Source organism: Vidua chalybeata, chromosome 9 (genome assembly GCF_026979565.1).
Source record: "Vidua chalybeata isolate OUT-0048 chromosome 9, bVidCha1 merged haplotype, whole genome shotgun sequence".
NCBI classification, from domain to species: Eukaryota; Metazoa; Chordata; class Aves; order Passeriformes; family Viduidae; genus Vidua; species Vidua chalybeata.
Genome location: NC_071538.1, coordinates 22,242,444 through 22,270,314, shown reverse-complemented (window position 1 = coordinate 22,270,314; position 27,871 = coordinate 22,242,444).

The following is a 27,871-nucleotide window of genomic DNA, read 5'->3' as shown; positions in this document are numbered from 1 at the left end:
CAGTGTGAGCCTTAGGGTCTATGTTCCAAATAGTCAATGGTGCAATGCAAGGAGTTACAACAAGATCATCTTCAAGAAGACTGTCTGCTTCAGAGATAGCCTTAACAGAAAATACTCATTCTAAAGCAACCACATAAATGTGAATTTAAGTGTACCAGATGGTTTTAGAACAATATTCAAAGGACTGAAAAGGGAACCACATCTGCAAAGATTAAATTCCAGTAATTTGTTCATGGTTTTATTTCTGACTAATGTACCCAAATAAAAGTGAATACCCAGACACAAAAGGCACTTAACTACTGACAGAAAACAATTCCTGGAAGATCAAAGTCTTTCCCTGTAGCACTGAGAAGAAAAAAGAGTGTATCATCTAAATACAGTGCCACTGCTTACCATACAGCATAAACAGACATTACAGCTCCATACCCTTTACCTGTACAGCAAAGTTCAGAAGGTTAATAAAAGAAATTAAATAAACCACAATGAAGGAGATTTGGAGTATCATACACATGGGACTATTAACTAACCTAAAGAGAAGAAGAGAGTGCTTAATTCCACTAAATAAATGGATATTGATAAACTTCACCTATTCTAATTATAAAGATTCTTCCTGTTATTTCATCTTTATATGACTTCTTAACACCCACTTCATTCCACCCAAGACAATTATTATTTCATGGAGACAACAGAGTTCTGTACCTTCTCATTAAACTTGGGTGACTCCTAAAAAAATGTTTAGGAATGTTTAAATAAATACTTTATGTTTGGTTTTTAGTGAGCATGGGAAGTGGCTGTAAGCCATTTACACTTACCATCCACAACAGAGATGATCATATTCTGCATTCTGATCTGGGCTCACAGATCCATAACTAGCACATGGTGCATACTGAAAATGCTTAGGAAAAAACTACAACAATAACCAAAGTAGTACAAACCCCTCCACTCCTTAATAACATTTAATCCTGTATAACAAGAGCAAGTTTGTACAAATTTTAGCATTCTAATTTCTTAACTTCTTAAAGCAGAGGAAGTTAACCATGATCAATGCATATTTTAATGCAAAGTATCTCATTGTCTTTCCAGAAGTGAATTTTTACTTTTTCCTATGTTAATTGCAAGTACTTTTGAAGTGAATTTCAGAATACAACTTTACACAGATTTTAATCATCTCATTACCATAAGTGCATAGACACAATTTCTCATACCACAAAATGGTACTCCTGGATAGAGAAACATGATATCATTTAATTTTCTGTGTGATACACCAACTTTTGCCAGCTACAGCAAAATGAACTCTTATCTGCTCAGCTCATTGCCAAATTAAGACTGAGCAGAAGACATACACAGATGTTTACTCCTAACCTTTCTCTCTTTCTATTCCTTTTCCCAATAGCCTGCATGTAAACAACCATTTATCTGTATGTTGCTGCCAAGGTTTCAAGTTTTGACTGTTTGTCCATTTCTACAAAAAGAGTAAACCCCCTGTTGGTTTACATGAAGGGACAGAGAGGCCAGTCCATCTCTCCAACTCTGCCACCTCCCACCTAAAGTAAAAAAAAACTTATTATTTTTAATCTCACCACAAAAGATTAAGTCCAACCAAGCCTGCCTCCACACCAGCAGGCTAGAAAAGACAAGCCACTATCAAGCATTTTTTGGGGTAGGGAGCAGGGGCAAAAGGCATAAGCACAAACATTGGCTATGGTTAGTGCTACTCAATTAAGCCTTTCCAGGCTGTAAAATCTTCAGGGTAATGAATTAACTCTGAATTACAAGAACAAGCTAGCATAGTCTTGCTCTGTATCTTCAGCTGCCAACTGATAGATCCTACACACAAGTCTTGCAGATTAGTGTTCCTCCAACAAATGTACCAAAGAAGAGCAAAGATTTTTGAAAATAAACTGTAACAAGATGTGGGTATAAGCAAGGTCACCGCTGTAGTCAAAGATGACTGCGACAAACGAGGTATTGTTTTTAAAGCAGCTCTTTACAAAGACTGAGCAGGGGCCAGGCACTATTCACAACCACAAAGGCACAGCATCATAGTTCAAAAGGAAGAGATGGTGGCAGCAGCCTTGCATTTAGGAAGGAGAAATGCCAGAAACTACTGAGTGGATGGCACTCAGTGTTTCTTGCGCCTCCGGGTAGGGAGAACGAGAGCACCCTCTGACTTAGTTCAGCAGCTGCCTCCCTGTGGTCACAGCAGAGCAGAGCTGGGGTTTCAATTGCTCTGCTTTGGTCTCTTGACAGGGGATGGAAGAGATTTTTATACCGGATGGACAAGTACAGGGAAATTGATCGTGGGGAAATACCTCGAAATTCAGTTCTGGCAAGGATGGCATAACATATCCAACACAAATCATCATTTGTGAGAGCCTCTACCCCAAATAACCCAATCTCTAAATAGATACAGGAGAAAGCTTTGTCAAGTACTTCTCAAATGCACTAATTAAGAGGCATCCAAATTCATCTATAGTCCTAACTTTCTCTTCTATATTTCCAAAGACAGACAGAATTAAAAAGAAAAATAAAAACCCTAAAAGTCTAGACCACATGATTTTAAGCCTATTAAGCATTTCCTGGAAGAGACAGATAGTTGTCAGGGCCATACAGTTAGCCCTGGAAATCAGCTGCATATGCTTATTTCTCAAAATGAGTTTCTAAGTTATGAATTAGATGAAACTTCTTCCTGTCTCTGTCAAGTAAATGGCAGTAACAGTAGAAACCATGAATAAAATGTGAAATTGAAGAATCAGATAACAAAATTGATTAAAGATTATAACAGTATTCATAAAAATGTAATGTTTAACATCAGAATGCAGCCTCCAGCCCCCTCCTGCACGTGAAGGAAGAAACAGCTTGAGATGGTGGCATGGCATAAAGTTAAAGGTGAGAAAAAGGCACATGACAAATCACTAAGTTACCACAGATGAAGTAACAGATACACCATTTACCAAACATGTCTCCACACAAATATCTTGACATTTAAGTTTGGTTTACAAATACCTCCTGTAGCTTTAGTCACAATTACCCTACTAGTAGCTTTACAATCCTGTGCACAAGATGAGAACCAGCCTTGGCATGGTCTGTGGACCAGAAGGAATGAGCTGAATGAACTTTAGTCACAGATATTGGTCCTTTTGCCTGCCCCCAAACTCAGTGACACAGCAAACCAAACACAGGAGGCAGCCACATCACACCATCCCCTTACCTATTGCTACCCAAATCCACTTTCTGATTGGATCACCTAACAATATCAGAAAAAAAAGGAAAGAGAAGTAAGAAAAAAGAACAGGAATTACCTGGTATCTCTTAAAAAAGTAACAAGTCTAGCAAGTAAATAATGAAGTCAAAGTAACCCCTACAGATACTAAGTACATATAATACAGTATTTGATCTTCAAGTCACACAGATCTCTACTTTAATAAACCAGTTGTAATGGTACATAAGATGTGTACAAGCTTCCCTCAGCCGTGCAGCAGAAGAAAGTTTCTAGTTCAAGGAATAATTAGATTTCCCTAAAATGATCTTATCAGTCTCTCCTGCACAGAGGAGCCAGGCCCTCTTATGCCATACCACATGAGCAAACAGATTCACAGAGAAAAAAAGACTGATACAACTTTTCCTTAGCATTCCTCACACTACAGATAGGCATGAAAACAAACAAATAAACAAATCACTTTCTTTCCTTTTTTTGTGTGTGTTTAGATAAAACATCAAAGCAATCAATAACACTTTTCAGACCATTAAGTTTAATTGATGAGAACATCCATTAACAGAGAAATTTCTGAAACTGTAGATACTAATTATTTTCTTTCAAATCCTATTACTCATTTTTATGACTTGAAGGCTATTGGGCACCCAGGAAAATGGCCACAGTAACACTCAATACTTTTTATTTACTGTCTGTTTTACAAGGCATCTTTCAAAGAGCCTCAAAGGTACCAGACAAATCTAAAGCAGTGCAGCCATCACACACATCCCCCCAGCACTGCCTATCCTGCCTAATAAATGGTTTTGGCCTCTTACTGACCATAATCAAAGGGCAACTTTAGAGGCTTCACATAAAGTTACCTGGAACATCAGAGATAGTATAAAGGTCCTATAAGCATTCAGGATCTATCCAGCCTACTTTTCCATATACAGTATCTTTTTGCACAAGCTCTAAAGAGAATTAACATACTTTTAATGACAGCTATCTTCATTTGAAACATTACAGAGGATGCTTTGTTTCCTTTTGGTTAGTTTGGTTTTTAAAAATAAAATTTCAATTTCACTTTTTCACTTTAGAAGAGCCAAATTCTGACTCCTATCTCATAGTAGAAAGACTCATGCAAGACAAAAAAAAAAATATACCAACACAGTTATAAAGAAACCAGGTCCATGGGTATCCTCACATTTCAAAATCAGCCAAGTCAGTCAGACGCAGAAGCTGAAAAAAGTCCTAAATTCAATCTATTTATATCTATTTTTCCACGGAGAAGATTATCGACTTACTGTTGATGATTTGCCTAGGAGTTTTACAGATACGCACGTTAATAAAAGAAACAGCATTCTCTGTATCAAACTTATAACTAGTAATGTCAATTTCGCTTTAACTATTTGCTCAATTGTGTGGTTTTGGGACCCACATATAATGTTATAAACAAATCACAACACTGCCTAAGGGAGAAAAGTGCAGAAAATTACTTCAGCAAAAGTGAATGAAAAACACTTTCTAGCTATAAACTCATATATTTGTGGTCAATATTTAATCATATTTGTGTAGCAATATTTCTGCAATTAACTTTATGCACACTGTTCACTATCATCCCGATGAATCAACACAAACATGGCTTTCATTTGCAAGAGTTTGATTTCTGAAAAGAACATAAAATTAGCTACAATAAAGTTGACTGCTGACTGCTGTTCAGGATTTTTTTTCTTAAAAAGTCATTTAAGGAAGAGACTAGTAGGAAGTATACTTCTCTCAAGTTTGCAGGTCCAGTAGCACAAATTTGAGTTTTGTTTCTCTATTTGTTAGTTAATTAACATATGAACAGAGGACAAAAAGACAAACTAAAGACCTACTTTGACAGACCCATTCTCACTTTATGCTCTCTTCCCTTCCTAAACTTCAAGACTCAAAAAAGAAATGGCAATAATGGCATTCATTTCCTCAAAAGTCCCCTTGATCAGGGGCTGGAGGACTTCAGGACTGTGTAACAGTTATACATTCAGTTTTTCTACCATCCACTGAGCTGTGCTAACTCAACGTTCTCTTCCAGCCCTGATGACTATGGTTGTCAGACCACGCAGTCTATCGGTCCAGCACTACCACTGTAACCACTGAACTGTATTACTCACTGCCAGATCCACAGCTGTATTACCCAGTGCCTTAAACACTTCCCAAGCGGTGACTCCACCACCTCCTGGGCAACCTGACTACCCTAACAGTGAAAAAAAATTCCCTCTTATCTAATCTGAATCTCCCATCTCAGCTAAGGCCATTTCCTCAGGTCCTTTCACTGCAGAAGAGACCAGGTCCCACCTTGCTCCAACCTCATTCCATGTGGTTGTAGAGAGTGGTGAGGTCCCCTGAGCCTCCTCTCCTCAAGGCTTGACAAGCCCAGCTCCCTCAGCCATTTCCCATCAGACAAGTGATGGCTCTCAAGCCTTGCTGCACTTTGCTGGACACGTTCCAGTGTCTCCATGTCCTTTTTAAAGTGAGGGGCCCAGAACTGGACACAGAACTCGAGGCGCAGCCTCACCAGTGCCGAGTACCCTGGGGTGATCACTGAGTGCCCCCAGTTATGCTGCTGTTGTCAAGTAGTCACACTGATTTCCTGGGTTTGATACACTAAGGAGCTTTTTGTCAACAGCTTGAACATCTTTTGTAAGGCACTTTTATAATTCTTTCTGAGATTTTTAATGTCCTGGTTTTGTTTGACCTGGCATGCTTTAAGGACTTTCCTCTACTGTTCATTTGAGCAGGCTTTCCTGTTTCCAGTAGCTGGCCATTTTGTTACAGTACCCTCCACTGAGTTTTCTGTCTAGTGAGGTAAGCTCCTGAGGATGATTTAGTATTCTCTTTTGATACTCTGAGATTATATTAGAATACCTGTATTGTTAATAGCCCTCAGGATGCTTATAGGTCTTTTAGATTAATTCTTTAGGTGTTTGTTGTCCAATTGTCTGCTTGTTCTGCAGATCCTGCACTTAAAATCAAATGACCATGTTCTGCATGTGTTTGTTTTGCTCTCTTCAGCTGTAGAGCTCAATGTGATCTTATGGCAGTCACTAGTTACCAAGCAGCTCCAGTGCACCCAGGAACACATCCAGAGTAACACCTTTCTAGATGTACCAGGTGTTCTGGGAAGCAGCCACTTTGCACATCTGGATGCATCCTCTCTTTTTCCCATCATGATAAGGCACCAATTCAGTCTCTACAGGGCACCTGTTGAAATGTCTCACTGTTGCTGCCTGTACTGAATTTGCAGCTTCCCTACTCTCATTTCACATTTCTTGAGCACTATTACAGCACTGAGCGGGAGACTGGTAACACAATCTTAGCACTGCATTTTCATTTGAGCACAAGATTTCTGCCCACAGTGGTTCCATGGATCTGCTCTTCTCCCATAATATTTTTTATGCTGTTGTGCTTTATAAAATGCTTCCTATACAGCACCACTCACTTACAACTGAATGTCACTCTCATCTGTCCTATAAAGCTGATATAGTGTCATTGATTACCCTCCTGGCAGCACTGATTACCCTCCTTTCACCAGGTCTGTTTTCCAAAGTTACCATTTCACACCAAATTCCCTCATCTTACATTACAAGTTGGTGGGACAGAACTCAAGCTTTTCCTTTCTTCCATCTCTCATTACTGTTTCTTACTGCCTCTGTTAAGCGGCATCGCAGATGTCCTGAGGAGACTCCTTCTTTAACTGTGCTCTTCTTTGTCTCTTGCAGGCTTGTTTGGCTTACCTCTGAAAATCAGCCATGCTCCCATGGCAAACCTCTGACATTCCTACCCCCGAAGATGTCCCTGCTGCAGGAGCACCTCAGGGCAAGAAGACACTACAGCAGCAGCTGGCAACAGCTGCATCTGAGCAATTGGGCCACTCTTTCCTAACAGGCGCTTCCCTGCCTGGAACTTGCATCCTCCACAGCAGTGCAGAGGCTGCTGCCATGGTGGAGGCTTCCCCTGCAGCCGTGCTGGAGTCCCACTGCTTTGTGCACAGCTAACAGTGCAGCTCTATGAGGCTTTTTCACTTAGTGCTGAAAACAAGTCATGGAAACAAAGCAGACAAGAAGAACAAAGAAGAAAAAACACTGAATGGGCAAGGTCAGGCTACAGGAAATCAGCCCTGATCCCACTATTTCAATTTAACTAATATTCATCACCTCATCAGAAAAACCCTGCCTGCATTCTGCACTCCTTCCTCAGCAACATCCATCTGTCAAATTATGCACTCCTTGCTGAGACCAGGATATTATGGCTGCAAGAAAGCATTTAGCCCATCATGGTTGCTATTGCTAAGTAATACTTAAGGGAAAGGAAAAAGAAAGTATGAGACTCTTTTTTAAATCCATTTGAGTGAGCTGATGGCCTTCACCTCTTAATATTATGTTATTATTGCTACAGTAGGAAGACATTTAGCCTCTAAGTGTGTTTGAGACATCTGTGAATCACTCATTACCACTTTCTTTTCTTAGAGAAGATTGGCTTCTGGCTCAACTCCAAAAAAAAACCCACTGGAACGCCTGGACACCAGAACCATACTGTTGTGACTACTGATCCATCTGCAAAACAAGCTGGCTACCTGCCTGATCCAGGATAGTTCAATAGGGAGATACTCTTCATGCTTCCCTGTAGCTATGCATCCCTCACTCAGAGACAAGGGGCAATTTGTTAGTTGCTCACTAAATCTCTTGGTTTCTATCAAGGCATTTTGAAAATCAACTAATATGTAAGACGTGTCACAGATGCAGGCCAGGTGTTGCAGTGAATCAGAAGAGGAACCAGAATCAGAGGTTTTAGCAAATGAACAGGGACTTTGACAATAGCAAATTAGTTTCAGTGGGAGACATTTTCTTATTGACTTAGCTTATCAGTTTATTTCATTACTTATTGAATTATGATTGCAATAAAAGCACCTGAACAACTTTAAAATACTTTTAATTGGTCTGCATGACATAATTGATAACCAGAATTTATCTAGAAAGACAAACTGCCTTTTGATTGTCTGTCTACTATAACAGTTACAATCTGAATAATCAAATACTTTCAAAATAGCTTTCTCTTGTCAAAAGAAATATAGAATGAAAACAGATATTACATGCAACTTCTAATGTTATTCTCTTTTCCCCCATATAATTAAAGGGCTTGATATTCCAATAGCTGTTTTGCTGTTGTTTGTACTAAAATGGTTTGCAATTATTCTAAAATCTCTTTCCATATGTAGACAAGTATTTCCATTATATAACACTACCATTAAAAAAAAAGTTACTACAATTAGCAATTCATTTTTACTTCTCACAATGGACAAAAATATTTCACACCAGCAATACGTTATTACCCCCAGTTGAGATACCAAAACTATTTTTCCATTAAAAAAAAAGGATTTATTGCAAATATTTGCTTTTGGTTTGTGAAGTTAAATGTTCTGCTTGCATTTAAGTCTTGAGTTAAACATTTTCAACAACTTCACTATTTCTAACTTCCAAAGCAAAACAGGTCATGACTTGAGAATTTTCTCTCTGGGGTACTGGCCTCAAGAATTACATTTAGAAGTTCAGCCTTCTGAGTTAATGGGGAAATCCCAATTCTCAGTCCAACATATCAGATGTATGGAAAAACATTAAATAAAAGAAAAAATATTATTAATAATCAATAGACTAATCTATTAGCCATAACCATTAGAAAATCAGTACAAGCCAGGTATATACCTGACTAAAGTTAAAGTCTGCATTTTGCAAAGATGTGTTTGAAGTGATAAGGCAAAGAGGGAAAGGACTGTTATGAACACAAAGTGCTAATCTGCTGTCTAAGTCTTACTGAACCTCTCCCCTAACACTTAATCTAAAATGCTTTCAGCTCTTAAATTCACCTTCCAAAACCAGTAGGAGGTTAAAGCAGGACCCAATGGGAGGCTACATTTATTTAATATTCAGTTCTTTCTCAGATGAAATATTGCAGTCTGTCCTCCCAGGTATTTGTAAAACCATTAAAATAATGGCTTATAACTATTACATGAAATAGTAGTTCTATTTGTAACTACCATTGACAAAGGGTAAGCAAAGTGCATTAATTTTCTTTGGAAAACACCCAAAACCTTTGCTGTAGAGCACTGAGGGAATGTGCCCCATTAAATACTTCAAAGCTGTAAGCTGAGGCAATGCTAGTAAATATTGCTTAGCTAAAAGGAACCTGCATCTCTCTAAGACCTTCTCCAGCTGTACCCTCCATGCCTCACAGCTCTGTAGCTCACTGCAGATGCCTCCTACAAGCTCTGACACAAGCTCAGTTCCTGTACCTTCACACATTAACAGCACCTGTAAAGATAACATTCATACCTAGATCTAGAAATTGGCTATTTTTTTAACAGCCACCACATTTGACATATATTATTGTAATTACATTTTTCTAGTATCCATTAGAAATAAGAATATCACAAAGAAGCAAAATCCACAGATCCATCAAACAGGACCTTTCACAGGAGTCTTTCTGCCCCATTTCCATGACATGCAATGAGCACAGCTTCCTTTGACTCTGCAGATCTTAATTTCAAATCTGCACTTATGCACTGCGATAAATTTCTAGAAGTTAATTTCTACCTTCGTCTCTGTATTTTGCTAAGGAGAATTCTAAGTAGTAACTAGAGAACAGTATATTTATCTTGTTCAAACAGGAATCTTAAATGTGGCCAGGCAGTTTTGACTTGTGTTAAAAATTTTTCATTTATACATCATTCTTAGTGACAGTGGATAAAAGAGCAATGATTAGTACTTGTTGCTACCACCTTCAAAGATATCCTTTAATTAAAAGCAAATTTGATGTGCAACACTGCCTTTTATTGGAAACATCCAGTTAATGGATTATTTTTTCAATGCTGTTTTAAAAATTCACAAATCTAGTATTTTTGTGATTTTGCAGCCATTAAATAACTACTGATAAGAATAATACATAGACTCTCTCAAGGTATTATGATTCTCCAACAGCTTTTCCCAAAGAAAATGTGTTTGCTCTAATTTAGGTTTTTGCTTAAAAAAAAAAAAGGTTCAAAACTTGGAGCCAGCAGTGTCCCTTCACTGTCACAATGAACACAACCAGGGCACAGCTTTGGGCCCTGCCAGCTGTAAGCGTCTGCCAACCCCACTGGAAGTGGATGGTGCCTTCAAAACACCTGCAGTCCACATGCAAAGGATAGATAAAAAATTCTCAGGCTCCTAAGCAAGACATTCTTTCCTTTGCTCCCAGCCACCACTGAGGTGAAGCTATACTGCAGACAATTATGTTATTTTTTTTCTCAGGTAAGTTCCCTTAAAAGACTTTCCTGTTACTGCATCCCATTATACTCACTATGAACATCTGCATATCCAGTTGCTACTTTTATTACTGTCTCAATTCCAGCATTCTTAACATATTTTTCCTTTTTCTTTTTTTTTTTTTAAACTACACTTAAGGTATGAAACACCTATAATTACATTTTATGTATAGTCAATTAATTATGATAGTTAATCACTGCCTTCTCAGAAGGAAAATGCTACTGTAGGCCACAGCTGAGTTACATCATTACAAATGTAGACACACAGCCAGGCAGACAAACTGACTCTCAACTATTGCTTCCCACATAACCTCCTAGCCCTTTATTTTTTTTCACATCTCCTAAAACTGTGAAGTCAACAGCATTAAAATGCTACAGGCACAAGTACAGCATCTGTGCCAAATCCAGACACATTCATTTTCACCAGCTACCAGTAACTTTATGATGAACTTATGAAATAACAGCAATAGCTGATGATTGCTCTGCTCCTGTCCCAGCATCAAGCAGCCAGAGGAAAGCCACCACAGAGGCTCAAGAGGGCTCAAATAGGGACACCACTGCTGGTTGTCTGGAACTAGCTTGCACCTGGCTGCTCTGCCTTGAGAAGTACAGTGGGTCCTCTTTGTTCCTCTTAATGACTTTTTACAGCAAAAATCAAGTAGGACACACTAACTCTGAAGACATCTTGTAAAATTTCCAAGGATGCCAAGAGCCACCCTGATGTCAGAGCAGCTTGCTGAGCCAGAGAATGGCACCCCTGTTGAGTAGAAGGCCCTGGGAGCACAGCTGGAACCAGAGCTCCTCAGAGGTGCGGGCATGCTGGCAACATAAGGGTTATATATACTGAGGATTCAATTGCTAGTTTGCTTCTTGGCCTTTGATAGCCAGAAACCAAATTGCTTTTCTGTTGAATAAAGTATCTTTCAAATTCAATTGCTTATCTCCTCATTCATTCAAGAATGAAAGACCTCAGATTTGCAGAAATGAGAACCCACAACAGAAATATGCTGTATTAGACACAGAACAGTCACACCTGAAAAATAATCAAAACACACTCTATTGATTTTAACCTTCAATATCAAGGTATCCTTCAGCAGTCTCAACTGGATCCAAGCTATAAGAATTTCCAATTATTTGAATATCTGTATAGGGGATAAGCATTTAGTTATCAACATCCACCATAAAACATATTTTGGGTTGTTATTAGGGCACTATTACGATGAAGAATTGACAGTATTGCTGCTTCAGACCATGCTGCCGCTGAAGTGAGAGCGGCTGCAGACAGAGCGCCCAGTGCCAGGGCAGGCAGCCAGGGCAGGGCAGGGCAGGGCAGGGCAGGGCAGGGCAGGGCAGGGCAGGGGTGCTGCCAGCGGGGCAGGGCTCCCTGCTCACCTGCACCCAGGGGTGCTGTGCCCGCACGCTGCTCCAGGGCCACGGGCTGCGCGAGGATTCGCACCCGGCGCCGAGGGATTCTGCCTGGCGCCAAGTCACGCTCATGTGAAAGGTATAGGTGTAACTTGATGTTCCTCTGGTGTCTGCAGCACCAGCAACGATGTCTTCTGCTTCTTAACTTCCAAATTCTGACTCTGAAAAACTGCTGTGAATGAAGAGAGAAACAAGGGGGTGCGAGTGGTCCCATACTGGATGCAGGGCAGCCTTCACGGGGTCTGGCAGAGCCCGGAGACCCCGCCCTGGGCACCCCACAAGCCAGAACAGAAGAGGAGAGGAGCACAGGGGCTCTCCACTCCCACCATAAATTCTTTCCTACTGGAAGAGGAAAGAGGAAAGGAAATCTTTCTCCACAAATATTTCTTCCCCAAAATCCTCTCCATGGATAACCCAGAGGGAACATCGGTGTGTAACACTGGCAAGCACGCCTGGCCCTCCAACAGAGGTGTTCCGAGGCTGGGCTGGGCCTTGTCAGGGCCTGGACCCTGCTGCTGGCACAGAGGGAGCAGCGGGCGGCAGTGGCTTCAGAGGGATGTGGAAGCGTTCAGCGGGCGGCCGGCCTGGGCAGGAGCTGCTCCGCAGGCCCAGGGCCGAGGGCTGGGTCACCGACCCGCGCGGCCGCGGGAGAGCGGCGGCCGAGGCAGCGCTCTGCGATCCTAGAGCTGCCCAAATCATCCTGCACTGTCACAGCAAGATCCCGAGGAGCTCAAGGCATGGCAGCCTCCCCCGCCTGGCTGCTGACCAGCAGCTCTTCCTGCGGTTATCAAAACCAACACCTCGCTTTGGTGCCAGGTGCTCCATCCCAGGGTGGCACAGGGCAGCCAAGTGCTCCATTCACAGAAAGGGCTGTACAGCACTGAGGAAATGAAAGAGGAAATCAAAACACTTTCTCCTTTTGAGGATTGCTTGTTGTCGCTTGACTTCAGCGGTACCGGCAGTCAGGACTGAGTATTATCTCTCTGATCACTCAGGAGAATCAGCCCAAATTTAGCAAAACCAAAAATGAAATTTAACAGAACATTATGGTGAAAGGCATTATCATAGACTTCCCTGAGTCATTTGCACCGCCGCAGGGTAATACTGCAAAAAATATTAGGACAAATGCATTTGGTGATTTAATAAATAAAAATCTTAGTTTAAACCTTTGTTTCCTCGGCATTTTCACAAACACCAACCCAGAGTTTTACAGACTTACTCTAAAAGGGTAAAACTGTTCATTTAAATAGTACTTTTCATTCTATTAAAAAAAGAATATAAAAATATTTAAAATACTAATATAAAATTCTCATTAATTGACATTAATGAAACCTCTGCTAAGGGACTGTTCCTGATGAAAGGACAGGCACCACATCTGAATGCAGAATAAAATCCTCTAATTTGTACATAAGCTCTAAATCTACTGACTAATAGACTAAACTTAAAGGTTACATATAATTCCCCAAAATAAGCTCCTGATATTTCTCATCTCTTTACTTTGACTTTCCCAACTTCATCAGAGGTACTGATAGCTGCATTCTGTTGCTCATGTGGCAGATCCTTAAGAGTCTCTCTAAGCTTTTTGATGTTTGGGTTTTTTTTTTTTTTCTTATCAACTCAAATATTGCTTCCCTACTTGTAACGTCAGAGACCAAGTGAGGGCAACAAGCACAAGAGCAGATGTCTGGAAAGCACTATCCTACCTTTGCAGCCTCAGGCCACAGACAAAGATCCTTTTGCACAGAGGATCCACTCCAACTTTCTCACAAGGTTTCTATCAGGGTTGCCTTTGAAATTAACAACTGACACAAGACAATATATTTGGAGACAAGGTATACTTTCAGGTTTACTCCACTTTACACAGATCTTCCGACCAAGGTTTGAACAGAACACTTGAAAAGCAGACACTAAACAGTCTTCAAAATGTAGCTGTAGTGTCTTGTCAGACTCCAGTCCCAGACAATTACAGCACATGAAGCAGCTCTCCAAAATTCAGGGAAATTTTGATACATTTCTGTCTGTGTCACATTAACACGTACTTACAGCATGCATTAGCTTATATTGAGAATGACTGATACTACACTTAGTATCAGAAACTTCTTCTACCTACTGTCATTATGAGCTGTAAAGTCTAAAAGGATGATTATAAATGAACTTTCCTAGGGTAAAAGTAATGATATAACTTTTAATAGTTTCACAGTTGCACCTTTATAACCAAAAAAAGAAAGGTAAGGTGTCTGACTTTCGTAAATTTAGCTAATTTTAAACATTCAAAGTAACTTCTAATAGGTGCCATTATGGAAAAGATGACAAATTTCTGTGGATTCAGATTTCTTATTAGAATAACCCTTTTTAGATAATCCTCCAAATTTGCCAATGTCTTTATTATTTCCCACACTGAACCTAGGAGCAGAAAATCTTTATTGTATATTTATTTTTAATGTTGCAAAAGGAGTTTGATTACTTTGTATGCCAACTTACACCTAAAGAGAGTTTAGAAAATGATCTTAATGTACTAGTAAATAGAGAGGTTTGATTAATATCCTTTAACCAGAGTGAAAAGAACCACATTTTATTGTACTCCCATGACACTGCCAAGCAGTGGCAGCAATAATCCTTCACCACACTGTATAATGAAAAAAGCACTACAACTTAAAAAAAAAATTACAATTCACTATAGCTTTCCTTTAGAGTGCTATAAAATGCAACCACATTCACATGACAGTGTGTGCGTGTATATGTGTCTCTTAATAAAGCTTCTCTGAAGGGCAATACAGCATGTACCATGGAAACAGGGGTTGCCATGGAAAGAGTGCTTTTTAGTAGATGGCAAAAGAAATGAGGATTTGATTCCCTCTTTCTCACTTGTCTTAAAAAAAAGATATAAATCTGTGTAACTATTGACATCAGCAGAGTTATTCCTGAAAAACGTCAGCGTGAACAAACAGACCTGATACGTTTGCAGAGGAGAATTTTTGGCATCAGGGCTGTGGTGATGTGTATAGCCCTGCATTTTCAGGGCAGCTCTCCAGCTATCCCTTACACCACACACAGCTCTGCAGCCAGCCCCCCTCAGGCACACTTGTGACATATCCTTCGAAACTCGGCAGGAGCCAGAGCCACAACAAGCCACAGGAGAGTAGATTTGCAAAGTTGCTGTTCCTCACTGGCTCAATTCTCATGCAGAAAGTGCCAGAATCTTCTACCTGCCAGATCTTTTCTTTGCTTGAATACAAAGTATTTCTGTTATAATGTACATGCTGTTACAAATGAATGAAAAGCATGAATCAAATTAACTTACTGGTTTTCAGACATGCTTAAAACGAAGACTGTATTGATGTGTTTTATCTAACTCACTCATTAAAATGGCATTCTTGATGTCCTCATGTTACTGTAATCGCTGAAGCACTGGACAAACAAGTACATTTGTTTATCACTCTTTCCTTACTAAAGAACAGAGTTTTATTAAAGAGATCAATCACCTGTGTACAGTTTAATAGCCTGAGCTGTGCATGTAAGACAGAGCTTCCTTCAATAGCCCGCAACTCCCAAAGTACAGAGGGACATGTAAAACCATTTGTTGCTTTAATAAAACAAAATATTTCTCAGGACTAGCAAGTACCCTATTAAAATTAGCAATTTGAGACAGAAAAGCAGTGCTTAGAAGAAACAAATTCTAATAAAAGGAGCAGAATCAATCCTGTTCACTTACTTCCATGAGACCCTATGCTTCTAACCAGAGACACAGAAACACTTTACATGCTTAATGCACTGCCTTCCCTCTTATTGAATCACGCTTATTGTGGAAACAGTCTTTTGAGACTTCTAGCTGTTTTGAGGTAATTGGAGGATTGCTGCTTCTAATGAATGGTCTCCTCATAATGGAGGCCAAAGTGTTCAAAACAATGTCAGAGGCAAAGCGTACAAAGGAAAGCTTTTCAGAAACGCCAATGAACAATCTTGAAATACGTTCTTTTACTAAAAGATGATTTTTCTTACTAGGCTACAGCTATAGTGTAATGAAGTTGTATTAGCAGAGGAAATAATGTTTTATTAACACTGCTGAATGTTAGTACAAATTGCAACAGCCACTCCTTTTATGATGAAAGGTGGAAAAGAAATCTAACATTAATGAAGACTTCACTTTCTCACAATCAAGAGTCAGTAAATAGCTAAGCTGTTTACTTAATTGTCCAAAATTGTCCTTTTACCTATGTTAGAGTGAAGAACAGGAACTCTCTCATCAGTGCCCGTCAAGCTTTTGAGAGTTCTAATTAAATTTTTAACTATTGAACTTCATAACAAAATTACCTGTTTCATTTGGGGAAAAAAAACCTCCCTTTAACTGCCAACTTTGATTAAGCAGTGGTTTTAGCAAATGGACATGTCATGCAAAGAAGCTGTCAGCTGTAACAAGAAAGATAAAAGCTATAGAAATAACATTTTATAAGGAAACAAGCCCACTACAGGTAGCAGCAACTACATAAAACACTAAGGTGATCAAGAAGTGTTTCCCAGATTTTTAAAATAAAGTCAAAAACACAGAAGAAAACCAATCCTTCATCTCCTATCAGCTGTTCCTGTTGCCAATGATTATGGCAATATTTCACAGAGAACATATGGCAGTGTTTATAGCCATCAGGCAGTATTTCACAGAAGCTGCGACACCATGTGTCCACCAACTAGCCTTTCTGATTGCAATTAATTAGAGAAGCAGGAGGCACTTTTTAAATAACATTACATCTTAGAGATTCCTGAAGTTTCATGGCCCATGTACAAGACTAAGTGACAGGAAAGTCTATTAAAATTGTAACAAGCCTAGTACAGTGAGTCTGTCCTTGAGGAACAAGACCTAATAAAAAAATACTCTCCTTAAGGAGCATAAGAAAGAACAGAAATATAATAAGCCATTCAGGGTGGTACTTTGGAAGCCTACAACAATAAGGAAATATTGAAGACCTTTAACAGGCCATTTTATGGAACAGATTCTGCAAAAAAAGCTGCCATAGTGAAAGCTATAGAGTTGGTTTATAGTTGCAAGACCCAAGAGGATGTGTACCAAATTACGTGGGGATCTATTAAGGAGCTGAAACTTATGAAATTAACTGTGGCAGTCATTTCATGACTCCTATTTTAATAAAAGCAAGGAAGAGAGGAAAACTAAAGGTAATAACTACTCAATAGGTTTTCTTATAGAAGTGGAAAGTTGAGCTTCCCCAGCCAGCCCCTGCAGCTGAATCCAGCACTTCACGTAGCCCCACTTAAAGCAGGGGGTGGTCAGAACCACCCCACACAGCAGCAACTTCAGCAGCACTGCAGACTATAGTGCAATTACTCCCATGAAAAAAGCTTTTCATTACTATTTTCCCAACCCAGTGCAATCTGAGCCATTAGGAATGAGCCATGAGCATCACACGAGCTCAAAATTGTACTAAAAGTAATCCAACAGGCAAGACACCAGTCAAAACTGATGTGAAGAAGTTCAGCATCATGTTCCTGCATTTGGGATTGGCTCATAGCATCCTCTCTCCTTACTGGACACCTTTGCCTCCTACAGCCTGCATCCCTGCTGCTCCTTGTCTTGAGTTAGGATTTCCATTTCCTGGAGAAATGGAATATGAGAGCAAGTTTGGAGGAAGCCTGTCCAGCTGTAGCCTTAGCACAGCTACTTTCTTCCAAATCCCTAAATTCTGATCAAGCAACTGAGCTCACCCTGCAGCTCTTCCTATGGCTGGGGTACAAACATATCTTGCTCTTCTCTCCAGACTCTTCTTCTCATACAACTTCTAGAAACTTAACACTTTGGAGATCCCACTACATCCACTGAATTTTTCTAAGTTGGCTAGCAACCTCAGAAGTTATTAAGACATATCCACAGTGCAGCCATCCAAGTCTCTTTTCCTTAAGAAAGCAGACTTCAATATTCCTCTGCCATTATATTCTTGTTATTTTAGTATTTCCTTCATTTCCCTAAACCTCTAACCTCTAATTTTTATTACAGAACTCTCATCTTGGGACACAGGAATTGCAAATGGTGTTGGTAATAATGGATACATTTATTTTTATTATTCTTAAGAGGAAAATTCCACAATATACTCAGGGTGGATCTTGAAAAGGTAAACTAATGACCACAGTACACCTGCCTGATTGTAGGATCTGTTGTTCACACATGCAACATGACAGAAAATTCAAGCCATGTTTAAAAGTGTATCAGGCTGTTGAGATTGGTAAAAATCTTTCCTCTGGAACTGGACATGCTATTTAAAACTCCAGGTGCAGCCTCAACACCAAGCAGCAACTAAAAATGAGCCACCATTCCACCCACCACTACACTTGCATGATGACAATAGGGTAACTTTATAAATAAATAAGCACCAAAATAAAATGACAGCTGGCAACTTCACCATCCTTGTCTACACTTTCCTAGAAGCAGAATTAATATTTTGAGCTGTGCATGTAGAATGCTTTCAAGGTTTGTACTCCATCAAAAAAGTTCCCAAACTGCGAGGCTGACAGCTGCCACCAACTTAACAGCTATACTAAAGTCCCTGGCACAACTTAGAGTGGCTGCCCTAAAATTTAAGAGTAGCTTCAATGCTGAAAGAAAATTGCACTGTATTCCTTAATAAAATATATTTCAATGAAAAAAAGAAAAAGCTCAAAGAGAAATTCCTACGCAATATGCACCACCAGCTGTGGTGCCATTTCTGCAGCACTTACTAATGTTATTTTTGGGGCAGTAACACAAATGCCACTGATAATCAAGAGCTGTAGCAGGGATCACCCTCCCCAGTTAAATCCCCCCTTTTTCCCCTTTCAAAAGGCTGCCACGTGTGCCCTGCTTTCCATGTGGGCTGGGAGCTGGACAGGCACCCAGCCCATGCCCCCAGGACGGTCAGAGGCTGCAGGCTCTCCCTTCCCTGCTGAAATGCAAAGGCAGTGCAAGGAGCAGCTCACACCCTTGGACTGATCTGACCCAGTGATCCGGGTCTAGCACATGCAGCCTAAAGCCAGGGGAGAAGTTGAAGGCAGCAGGATGGGCCCTGAGTGTGAGCAGTAGCACCACTGTACCTCAGCCTTAGCCTTTACCAACATCAACACAGCTTTGGGAATGATTCACTATATACAACCATGGTCTTTTAGGAAAAAAAAAAAAAAAAAAGCCTAAAAACGTTAAGGATTTCAGGAGGAAGGAGGTATCACACACAGAGATACTCTACCTCCCACAGTGGCTGGCTGCAAAAATAAGCAGATGAAAAGTAGAAGAGTAATTTATATTCCCTGCTAGCTAAAGTGGGAAAATTATAATTTGTCCCCAAAACATGAAGATGTAACAATACAGTTTTGTTTTGGACAAAAAAAAAAAAAAAAAAAAAAAAAAAAAAAAAAAAAAAAATCTTAACTCAACTATATGCATAGTTATCCTTGTAACAGTCATGTTAGCAGAAAGAGTCATAGCAATAAAAACAAACATATATAGGATACCTGTGAAAAAGCAACAATTTGAGCAGAGCTCATCTGAGCCCCAGCACTCTGCATTAGCCAGCCTCCTAATACCAGAGACCCAAACAACCCTAATGCCAGATTTGAAATGTTTTTTCTTTTTAAATATGATGTGTACAACCTGGCACCCCCCTGGTGAGAGACCCCTGATTGCAGTCCTTCACCTGATATGCTGTCAGGCCACGGAGTGATCAGATAACTAGATGAGAATGAAATGGAAAACCAAGATGGTTCTGGTGGTCACACCTCACACCTCTCTGTAACACTGACACTGCCCTGAGGAGCTAACAGAAAAGCTGATGATCCGTGGCCCATCCGTTCTGTGTTGGAGAGACTGGGCTCTGCCACTAGTTCATGTTGCACAAATGAGAAATAATTAGGAGATATAAGTGGTCATTTTAATGAATAATTGACTTCTACCATAATTATTAGAGCTCTGATCACCTCCAGAATTTATTTGTACAAGTACCTCAACACCAAGATTAATTTAATTTTCTCTTAGGCTAACAAAGGGATTAGATGAATAGCTGAGTTGAAATAAAACATTTTCCCAATATCAAGCAAAGCCAGGGAAAACCAAATTTCATATTCCCTTCCTGCACACACCTTGAAAGAGTTAAGTTAAAAATTAACAAATCTGAATTTCCAGTGCTTGTTTAACAAACCAAGTTATGCTTAAAAAGTTCATGTAATTATTTTAGAACTCTTCTAGTAGTTGCAGCTGGAAGAACACACATTAGTCACTCTGAATGAACTGTATCTTCAACGTAGATTACTTAAAGATGTACCTACCCACATTACATGCTATTATCTGGATTACCTTTAACAAGAATAAATGGATAAGACAAAATATGCTCTTTTTATGCTTATGGAATTTGGCAATATTCTAATTTCCTTGCACAGGCTGTTTAGAAGGGAGTGTTATTATCAGATGTCACAAGCTACTTGACACCTTTGCACAGATCACACAGAGCAATGACCAAGAGCATTAGAATTCTTCGCCTGAGCTATCCTAAATATGACACACTTCAGATTCTTTCTGCCTAGAATAGTGATGCTGCAAAACAAACAAGCAATTAAAAATCTAAGCTAGATCAAAACCATTTTTTTTTCCTGCAAAAACAGCTACAGAAATCACACTGAACATACTGTTTTGGAAGAACTTTGAAATAATATTCCTTGATTCTTATTCCATTCTTCAGATGCTTTTTATGATGCATTAGTCCTTACACCATGCAGTATGCTAGTTCTAAAGACACCAGTACCTTCTAGGTCAAACTGTCTCCTGGCCAATTTACACCAGGAGAGTTTATGGTTTATATGATATTTTTACATTAAATAAAAACTACCCCAAAAAATCAAGGGAAAAAATATAAAGTATGATAGCTCTTAAGCATTTGAGTGCAAGGAAAATGGTAGCAAAGACTATTGCTAATGAAAGTTTCCAACTGAAAGATATGCAAACAAAAAGCAAAATAAGAATCAAAATGAAAGGTTGCTTTTTTTACTAATAAAGAATTTTAATTTGATTTTTTTCCTCAGGAAAGGTCATTTAGATAGCAGCTTAAAGAATTTTTTTCTCCCTTTTATAAAATTATCTGAATGTGTTTTTCTTGTTCCAGCCCCTTCTTTTGGTCAAGACAGACTCAGAATCAAGATTCAGCATTAACAAAAAATGAAGGTAAAACCCACCTTCAAATAGATAAAGAAACACTAAGAGGAAGAAATATACATTCTAATTTATTCACTTTAACCAAAATTCAAAGCTCATTTAATAACACAAACAGCATTCTTATACACTGTAACATTTTATTCAGGGTCAACAATATCTTCATTATTTATTTCGAAGTTTTCTTTCCTCAACCAGCAAGCACAAATTACATTAGAATACAGCCCAGGGCTTAAAAAAAAAAAAAAAAAAAAAAAAGAACCAACAAAAATGTTACACTGAGTTCCCAACAGAAATAATTCTTCTAAAGATGACTTAAGACCATTATACACCTTTTACAAAACATTTACTTAAACTCTGGAAGGTGAAAAATGGAACTCTTAAAACGTTTGGTAAACTACCCTAAAAAAAAAAATCTTTGGTCAAGGATTTTGAGGGCAGATCTTTCTCCACTATATGCAGGCTGTAATGGGCATACCAAAATGTTGATGCTTCTGATTTTTGCAGTTTGGAAACATGCAGGGTCATGTTTGCACTACACCCAAGCAAAGGCTACAAATAACTCTTTAGGCACTTCTGAAAGAGCAGCAGGGTTGTGTCTACTCCTGAGCTACAACACAAACCTGAAGGGCTTGGAAGACAAGGGCTGGTTTGGTTTGGGTTTTTTACGTTACTTTAGGAAAAAAAGGAAGTACCTATACTTGCCTGCACACTTGGGCCTTCTGTGTGCCTCAACCCTGAAATCCCACAGCCACGAAATTCCACAACCCCAGAGCTGCACAGCACTGACCAAAAGCTGCATCCTTGGAAGTGGGCACTCTTTACCCCTTTGGGAGGGGTTAAGCAAGTACAACTCATTGGATGAAATCTGGGACTTACTTTTAGAGGGAAAGAGAAGAGGCATCTTCAAAAGAAACATTGGGAGATGCCTTTTTGTTTGAAACTGGTGTTCAGCTTGTACTCTCTTTTTTACTACTGTAAAATAAAACACAAGCTTTTATCACAGCTATGAAAACACAGAAAAGAGGATTAAGTTGGAATGTTTTGGCTTTATCAAAGGGCACACTGCATGGCAAATAAGCCTGAGATGATTTACTATTAGAATAGAACACAATAGTAACACTCACATGCTTGTACTTGTTGTGGTTTTTTCCATCTATTTCCCATAAAATCGAAATTCACAAGGCATCATTTGTGTTAGGAAGAACGCTAATAATTAGGTTATTTATACTTCGTTCACATTTTCTTCAACTGAAAATTATTGACGTTAGAACGATATTTGCAAACTGATTTGTATTCATATTTCACTCTTTGGAGGCAATGATAATTCTCCAGGACACAGAATTCTCCCTATCATTTTGTTATGAGTAAATGCAACAATAGACTAGTAACTCACAGCTTTTGATTATGCTCCAAGATAGTTGTAAGTCTGAAAAAGGGACCGGGGGGGGGAACCAACTACATACCCACAATGGTTTCATGCTTCTAGTCTACAGCAGTGTGAAAATTGAACCATTAAATCTTTAGAGCAGTAAATGACCTTGAAAACTCCCCCAGATTACACTTCTTCATTACCACGGGATTTATCTGCTCTGGACATCAGACCTGCTTCATCACTATGGACCAGCCTGGCAAACACTGCTGTGTGCCTGACCCCAGTTACTGTCCTGGGCCAGCCCCAGTCACTGTGTGAGGGCACTGCAGGATGGGTACCATTCCAAGGGTCCCCTGCCGTATTTGCCCTCTAGTCCCAGTTTGCCAGCCCTTGAGGATCAGCCAAGCCCATGTTGCCCTCAGCACACTTTTCCCAGATTTTTGGCTTCTAGCACAACCATGCATCAAAGATTTAGTGTTTAACTCATATTTACTCTCAGTGCCCAGTCCTGATAAAATGACCACTGCATATAGACTGCTGAAGTTCACCCCTATTTGTTTTAATCTTGAGAGAGTCCTCAGTCAACAGCCAACATCCCGAGCCAGGACAGTATTCCATGGATGAACAAGGTCCCACAGCTCTGTCCCTCATCTCTTAAAGAGGCAACCGGCCACCCAACCCGCCTTGATTTAGCCAAGCAGTTGTTGACGTGGGCAATGTGCAGATGTGCTGCAGCAGGGATGATACACATCACTCTGAAAATGCTCCCTGCTTAAGTTCAGCAGTAATAAATAACAAAAATAGAGCAGCTGATGCATGACTTGGCAAAGCACAGTCTCTGGTCAGGTGCAGAGCATAAGCTCCCATGCAGTGAACAGCATCAAGATCTCATTAGGTCTGCTCAAGGCGGGAGGGTTTTTTTTTTTTTTTTTAAGTCATTGGCACAGTTCTCAAATTGAAAGTTGGCAATTATAAACTGTTACCTCAATCATTTCTTGAAAACCTAGACCAGTTGAGATCACCAAGGGCATTTGAAGCAGACACCTTCCTTGAAGCTGCGAGAATGACAAAGAGCAGCACAGCATGTGGGCACAAAGGCAGCAGGGCACATTTTACCCTTTCTACTGCATCACAGATTTATATTGTGTCCCTAATCTCTCCAAATATTACAACAGCATTACTGCTCCTCCTTCAGCACAATATATGTTTTTAAACTCCACTGATCTGAGCGTGCTCTGACTTCCAGAGTATTCTTTGAGATCATCTTTCCTACATTCTCATCTCACTAGCTGGCCTCAGGAAAGGGCATGTGCTCCGCCAATACCAAGAACTTCTTCATTTTCTGGGCTCTACCCAAGAGCAAATGGATTCCATTGGGTTATGGATCAGAGCCTCAAAAACATCACCGACCACAAAGTCATGTGGAGTGATCAGGTTAGATAGAAACGGTACAGAAATCCCAAACACTAGCCAGCAGGAGCTCTCCTCTGGCCAGACCCGAATTTGAACTTCCTCTGACCCCTCCAACCATTTGCTGCCTTGGCAATTGGCCAGTTTGAGCAATGCTGCTTTTCTGAGAGCAAACTCAACAGACCCTCAAAACATATAAAGAAAAGCAAATTTTTAAAGGGAAGCCACTTCTGCTGGGACTAATGAACATAATGGTGGTGGAGCAAGTCAGCCTAAACAGAAAACACACTGTGAACAGTGAATGCATCCTAACAGTTGTTTATTTCTTGGTCCCCTAGTTAAAATAAAGCTCTTCTCTTTTTTGGCCTCATAATGTCATGTCAGATTGTCCTTCCTTTTCAGCTCTTTTTGGTTTTGTATGTATCTGATAGGATTTTTTTTAATAAAAGTGGAGGTGTTCTTGGCATTTCTGTCACAACAGAAGGGCTTGAACCTAAGGTCAAATTAAAGGAACAGTGTGTTCTGCTACCATGACAACCATTCCAGGCTAATATCAGGTACTAAGATACCAAGAATGAAGTGATAAAATCACTACATTAGTTTAATAAACAAATTCCATTGTCATCATTTTACTATATATATATATATATATATATATATATATATATATATATGGTTCATTGAAAAAATATCAAATATCAAATTTCAGAACTTGTTCTGCCTGGCCTGTCATTAATTATCTAACAAAAAAGAAAAATTATTAGCTTTCTCAAGAGCTTCAGAATTACAGGTATATTGAAAACTCATCAAGGCTGCTATAGATTTTAAAGCCATATTCTAGGTACACCAAATTTTGCAGACCCTAAAGCAAACCCTAATATGACATTTAATTTCAATTCTCACTTTACATATTCATACTCCGCCTCAGCCTTTTAATAAGTGTATAATTGAATTTTAAATATAAATCTTTATGTGTCAAACTATAAAGTTAAGGGCACACCTTAGAAATTCTTTATACCAGAAGGACAAATGTGAATGAAAGGCCTTCTCAGCACACATCCAAAAGCTGGTGCAATGAGCTACAACCTGGGCACGTCTCCCACATCCTTCACCTAACATCCTGGTCCAAAGCCAGTTGCCAAGCCAGAAAGAACACCCACAGCGTTTGTTGGAGCTGGATCCAGCCACCCTTGCAGCTAATGAAGGGAACAGGATTTGCCAGGCCTGGATGCAAAGTAACTAATGCCAGAGGGTTGGACAAGCACCTTGAGAAGCTCCTGGAAACCCAGGCCAACACCAGACAGGGAGAAAATGTTGCTGCATTTAGTACTGGAGTGAGAATATCCCACCCAGCTCTGCTTCCCACTGACCCCCTGGGCAGCCTGGACTTAGATGGCCAGTGCAGGTGCCAGAGACATAGATCACCATGCTGAATGAGTGCCCCTGTATCAGAATTGCTAATAAGACAAAGATTTAAAATGTCACTTTTGGCTAGTGCTGACAGTAGTGGCTAGAGAAATAATTAACACTGATTTCCATATTACTGATAATTCTGCAAATGAAAATGAATGGGGCCAAATGGTTCTGAGAATTTAAGATAACTCCAGAAAGTCAGGAAATCCAACAGAGTCTGAGCACTTTATTTGCAAAATAATTTGAAATTACTTTGCATAGTAATAGGATTCTGGAGATATGTTGTTAGCCATGCAGAACAGCCACATTGATTGAGAGCTGCAGTAGAGAAAAATAAAAGTTTTTTCCACAACAGAGGATTGCAAGACATTTTTGTGACCTTTTTAACCAGATAAAAAGTCATCTCAATTCACCTGCCACAAATCACCAGCACAACATCACTTGAGAGACAGAGATAGGTTACCAGGCCCCACCAGAAGAGACACTGCCTGTTTTCATCAGCCAAACCAAAGCAGCAGATCCAGAAAAAATTTCTGCAGCATTTGCCTGATTTCCTCATGTACCCTCAGACATGCTTATATGAAAGTCACATCATCACTGCAAAAAATAATCTTTTCAGTATACGAGAAAACACTTAGGAAACATGCTAACAAATGTCTTTTTTATCTTTTAATAAGCATATACACCCAATATTTACCTTTCAAATAAAGTCAGATCAAAAATGAATTCCTGAGTAAGAGAAAGATGCTCAGAAGTTGCTATCAGAGTGCTGCTGATACCCTTCCATCTCATGCATTCCTCTGCTTCTTGGAACATGCTGTTTGACATGGATTCAATACAATTGTGTCAGCCTGGCATCAGTGAAGCAAACACTGCACAGCAGTAGCCTACGGTCTTCCAGCCACTTATCTATACACAGACTCAAGAACTGTGAGCTCTAACTGCCAGTTTCTCCTCAAAAGTCTCAGGGTAGGAGGACTAGCTGACCTAATTGTGGGTTGCTTGAATAGGTTTTGCAGTGAGGACACTGCTAATCCTTGGTTGACAGGCCAGCCAGCGGATTTTTATTTTTTAACCTGTGATTAATGGACTTGACATCCATGTTCCCACAGCTTCTGCTAAACATGCAGTTCAGACCTTATTGTTAAATGCCACCAAGATCACAGAAAACTAAACTCTTATGACAGCAGAGTGACTATGCCAGAGGGCAGACTTTTCTGAGACAAGTATTGGATTACTCCAGAAATGTAACACAGACTAATAGTGCACTACAAAAAGGTTCATGATCTTGGGCCCCTGAATACCTTGCACCCTTAAAACTAGATTGACCTTTTTGAATAGAAAATAGCTTGTGAGCTTTCAGAGATCTAAAAAGATAACATGTTATTCAAAATTATACTGGGAGATCATACTCACGTACAATGTGTTTATCCTGTTTAAGTCAGGGCATATGCAATCAATGTGACCTCTCATTTTGTATTTAGTCACTACTCAAAGCAGTATGACTAAAGCATCGATGGAGGTATCTCAGAAATCCTAATTTCTGTTTTTCTCTACATTTAGCACAGATGACAATAACAAAAAAGAGTTAAAACATGCCAGTCTGAAATAGAAAAGCAGTGCCAGTTCATAAGGGGCGTTTTTTTAACGGTTAGCTCTGTCTGAACTATTCTTGTTTTAGACTGGGAAGTATTTTAAACCTTAATTACTAAAGTCTGCAAGACTGTGACAGATCTATCTTTTCCTTATGGGCATCTTGCCAGGATGAAGCATGAATTCTTTTAAGATCACCATACTTAATTAGCACTTCAGCCAAGTTTATGGTGCCTACATGATTCAATAGACTACTTTGGCTTTGGCAAGTAGATCTATCTGTTGCAGTTTAGGAGCTTCTAAGGTCAAAGCTATTTTTCATGCATTTTCACAATTTGTCATTATGTCTTGTTTGTGCATGGATTTTGATTTCTGTATGTAACGTAGAGACTAGGAAACTGAAATTTCCTGGACCAAAAAAATTTACTTTGAATATTCCTTACTGTATCAACAGTCATCGCTTGATTGTTGGTTCAAAATGTTGTTATAGAACTCAGGTATGTGTTTACAACAGCTCTGTATGGCAACAGAGATAATAGAGATGGAAGACCCGATTTATTGTCCAGGAGACCATTCCAGATTCTGCAGAGCACAGATGGGACATGAGAATGATACTGTACTAAAAAACAGGAGAAGGCACAGATCATCTGGAAAAAACAGTCTTCCTTTAGCACTACCTATCACCTCCTGGGCTGCATCTGGGCTGCAGAATATGCCCAGCACTGTGCCCTGGCACTGCCTCTGCCCAGCAGAGTCGGGTGGCAGCGGGGAGGCCACCCTGCAGTGGCCCAGCCACCAGCCACTGCCATCCCTCAGCTGCACCTCCTGCACTCTCCGCTGGCTGTGCCTGACAAGGGGAGATGACTGATTAAAGTGACAGGGTTTCAATCGAGAGAGGAGCTTGTTTTAGCACAGGCTTGTCTACTTCAGTAAATCTCTGGCTTTATCAGC